This window comes from Apium graveolens, chromosome 6 (genome assembly GCF_009905375.1).
Source record: "Apium graveolens cultivar Ventura chromosome 6, ASM990537v1, whole genome shotgun sequence".
In the NCBI taxonomy this organism is placed as follows: Eukaryota; Viridiplantae; Streptophyta; class Magnoliopsida; order Apiales; family Apiaceae; genus Apium; species Apium graveolens.
The window spans coordinates 226268211-226272705 of record NC_133652.1 but is presented as its reverse complement, the minus strand read 5'-3'; the positions used below and the strand labels follow the sequence as shown (position 1 = coordinate 226272705).

General features: G+C 43.1%; 1 non-coding gene across 1 annotated transcript; it reads left to right on the top strand.

Annotated features, from left to right (window-relative positions):
* Positions 1-3890: 3890 nt before the first annotated feature.
* On the top strand, positions 3891-3997 carry LOC141669465 (small nucleolar RNA R71). The gene has a single exon (XR_012553749.1). It is a non-coding gene; the product is annotated as a small nucleolar RNA R71 (small nucleolar RNA).
* The last annotated feature ends 498 nt before the right edge of the window (positions 3998-4495 follow it).

Below are 4495 nucleotides of genomic sequence, written 5' to 3'. Positions count from 1 at the left end.
TAACTTCTACCCATTTTGAGACATAATCGACTGCCAGCAAGATGTACTGATTATTGCAAGACGAGATAAAAGGCCCCATGAAATCGATTCCCCAAACATCAAAGACCTCGACTTCAAGCATCACATTTAATGGCATCTCATCCTTTCTTGTCAAATTTCCAACTCTTTGGCAACGATCACACCTTAAAACAAACTGATGAGCATCCTTGAACAAAGTGGGCCAAAAAAAACCTGCTTACAGAATACGAGCCGCCGTCTTCTCACCACCATAGTGTCCACCATAAACCGTGGAGTGGCAGTCTCGTAATATCCCCTCCATCTCACAGAACGGGATACATCTCCTGATGATCTGGTCAGCTCCCTGTTTAAACAAATATGGTTCATCCCACATATACCACTTCACCTCATGCAGAAACTTCTTCTTTTGAGCGGAGGTCAAATTAGGAGGCATTACATTGCTGACGAGATAGTTTACAATATCTGCAAACCATGGTTCTTCCTCCTGAACTGCAAACAACTGCTCATCCGGAAAAGATTCATTGATTAGTGTCCTATCTTGTGAAGTAAAATCAGGATTCTCCAACCTAGAGAGATGGTCAGCTACTTGATTCTCAGTACCTTTTCTATCCTTGATCTCTAACTCAAATTCCTGAAGTAAAAGCACCCAACGAATGAGTCTCGGCTTCGAATCCTTCTTGGAAACCAGATAGCGAATAGCCGCATGATCAGTGAATACTGTTACTTTTGTACTAAGTAGATAAGATCGAAATTTCTCGAAACCAAAGACTATAGCCTATAGCTCCTTCTCAGTAGTGGTGTAGTTCATTTGGGCCCCATTTAAAGTCTTACTCGCATAGTAGATCACATGGAAGAGATTTTTCTTGCGCTGTCCCAGAACTGCACCCACCGCATAATCACTCGCATCACACATCATCTCAAATGGTTCTTTCCAATCTGGTGCTGTAATAACTGGTGCAGTGATCAAACTCTTCTTGTGAGTCTCGAATGCTGCCAAACATTCCTCATCAAATTTGAAAGGCACATCTTTCTCAAGAAAATTGCACAATGGCTTAGATATCTTTGAAAAGTCCTTGATGAATCGCCGATAAAAATCCGCATGACCAAGAAAACTCCGGATTCCTTTCACATAATTAGGTGGTGGAAGATTTTCAATGACTCCCACCTTGGCCTTGTCCACCTCCAGACCCTTGTTAGAGACCTTATGCCCAAGAATAATGCCTTCACGCACCATAAAATGACATTTCTCCCAATTGAGCACCAAATTAGTTTCCACGCACCTTTTGAGTACGGCGCGCAGATTATTCAAACATTTATCATATGAATGTCCAAAGACGGAGAAGTCGTCCATGAACACTTCGACATTATTTCCAATCATGTCAGAGAATATAGCGATCATACATCTCTGAAAAGTGGCCGGGGCGCCACATAACCCAAACGAAACTCTGCGAAAAGCAAACGTGCCAAATGGACAAGTGAAGGTAGTCTTTTCCTGATCCTCTGGTGCAATAAAAATCTGATTATACCCTGAATAACCATCCAGAAGACAAAAATACTCATGACCCGCCAACCTGTCAAGCATCTGATCAATAAATGGAAGAGGGAAGTGATCCTTCCTTGTGGCTTTGTTCAATTTTCTATAATCCATGCATACTCTCCATCCTGTAACTGTTCGAGTGGGGATGAGCTCATTCTTTTCATTTGCTACCACAGTGATACCTCCTTTCTTAGGTACACATTGTACGGGGCTTACCCACGAGCTGTCAAAAATAGGATAAATGATGCCTGCATCCAGCCATTTTAGAATTTCTTTCTTCACCACCTCCTTCATGATAGGATTCAGTCTTCGCTGCTGTTCCACAGTCGGCTTACTACCTTCCTCTAGCAGAATTTTATGCATACAATATGAAGGACTTATCCCCTTGATGTCTGCTATGGTCCATCCAATAGCCGATTTGAATTCTCTCAAAATCCTTAAGAGCTTGTCTTCCTCACTACCTGAAAGGTCAGATGAAATAATAACAGGTAAAGTAGATGCATCACCTAAAAAAGCATACCTCAAGTGTTCAGGTAATGGCTTGAGCTCCAAGGCAGGTGCTTCCTCTATTGATGGTTTGAGCTTTCCTTCAGCATTCTTGAGGTCAGAAGTACCAAGAGATTCAAACGGCATGTCCAGCTTTCGCTTCCAGGGAGAAGCGTTCAGATATTGTAATTGCTCGTTGCCATCTTCATCATCGCTGTCAAAATCCCCCACTAAGGCCTTTTCCAATTCATCAGATATTAGCATGCGATCGAGTTCCGAAGTAACCGCAGAATCAATCACATCCACTTTAAAGCACTCCTCATCTTCTGTAGGGAATTTCATTGCCTTGAATACGTTGAAGGTCACATCCTGATCTTGTACCCGCATAGTAAGTTCACCTTTTTGTACATCTATCAAGGTACGGCCAGTAGCCAAGAAAGGTCTTCCCAAGATTATGGGAATCTTCTTATCTTCCTCAAAATCCAGAATAACAAAATCTGCATGAAAGAAGAGCTTATCCACCTTGACGAGCACATCCTCCACTATGCCCCTTGGGTAAGTAATGGAACGATCAGCCAATTGTAGAGACATGTATGTGGGTTTTGGATCAGGCAGATCCAGCTTTTTAAAGATCGACAACGACATCAGATTAATGCTTGCTCCCAAATCACAAAAGCACTTGTCAAAAGTCAAATTGCCAATGGTGCAAGGAATGGTGAAGCTACCTGGATCTTTCAGTTTCGGTGGTAACTTTTACTGCAGAACAGCGCTGCATTCTTCCGTGAGAGCAACGGTCTCAAGGTCATCCAGTTTCACCTTCCTTGAAAGAATATTCTTCATAAACTTCGCATAACTAGGCATTTGCTCCAGAGCCTCAGTGAAAGGTATATTGATGTGAAGTTTCTTGAACACCTCCAGAAACTTACCGAACTGTCTATCCAGCTTTTGTTGCTGCAATCTCTTAGGAAAAGGTGGTGGAGGATAGAGTTGTTTCTCCCCTGTATTAGCCTCAGGCAGAGTGTGTTCAACAGTAGTCTTCCTTGGTTCCGTCGCTTTCTCCTTTTGCTTAGCTTCTTCATCTCTAATTTCAGCTTCTCCTTCTTTTGCCTTTTCAACATCAGCAACTTTTCCAGACCTTAAGGTAATAGCCTTGACTTGCTCTTTAGCTTCCTTCCTGCCTGGTACTTCCGTGTCACTGGGAAGAGTGCCAGGTTGACGATTGAGCACTGCATTGCCTAATTGACCGATTTGATTTTCAAAATCAGCACTAGTAGGTGCAGCTGTACTTCCCTGTTGAGGATATGATTGCCTTGTAGCATACTGCTGTGGTTGCTGGAATCCAGGTGGGTTAAACTGTTTACTCACTCCTTGCTGATATGGTGGCTGAATAGCATTCTGATTATTCCCCCAACTGAAATTTGGATGATTTCTGTTATTAGGATGATAGGTCGCTGGCACAGGCTGCTGTTGTCGCTGATAATTATTCACATACTGAACAGATTCTTTGATAAGAGAACACTGATCCGTAGCATGAGAACCTGCACAAAGCTCACAAACCATAGCTATTTGATTAACTCCATATGTAGCCAGAGAATCAACCTTCATTGATAGCGCTTGAAGCTGGGCTGCAATAGCGGTGGCTGCATCAACTTCCAGAATACCTGCTACCTTACCTGACGTCATCCTCTGAGTTGGGTTTTGATGCTCATTTGCAGCCATAGTCTCTATAAGATTATACGCCTCAGTATAGCTTTTAGCCCATAAGGCGCCTCCAGATGCTGCATCGAGCATGGGCCGAGATTGGGCCCCCAAACCATTATAGAAACCAGTGATCACCATCCAATCAGGCATTCCATGATGTGGACATTTTCTCAACATTTCCTTGTAGCGTTCCCAAGCCTCGCACATAGATTCTGTAGGTTGCTGCGCAAACTGAGTAAGAGCACTCCTCATAGCAGCAGTCTTTGCCATCGGATAAAACTTCACCAGAAACTTTTGCGCAAGATCTTGCCACGTAGTGATGGACCCAGCTGGTTCAGAATGTAGCCAGTCTTTAGCCTTGTCCCTCAGTGAGAATGGGAAAAGCCTCAACTTGATAGCCTCATCAGTCACGCCATTATACTTAAAAGTGCTGCAGATCTCGACAAAATTCCTTATGTGCATGTTGGGGTCTTCAGTCGCTGCTCCTCCAAAAGAAACAGAATTCTGCACCATCTGAATAGTGCCCGGCTTGATTTCAAAGGTGTTAGCTTGAATAGCCGGATGAAGAATGCTTGACTTAATGTCATCAATTTTTGGCCGAGAAAAATCCATAAGAGCTGGATCAGCTTGAACAATACGATCACCCATGTTTACTGGTTCTTTTCGCTCAGTTCCTGAATCCGAATCTTCAAAATCTAACTTCTCCGGAATATCAAAAACTTCGTCTGTCTCCTCAGCTGTATCTAAAGCCCT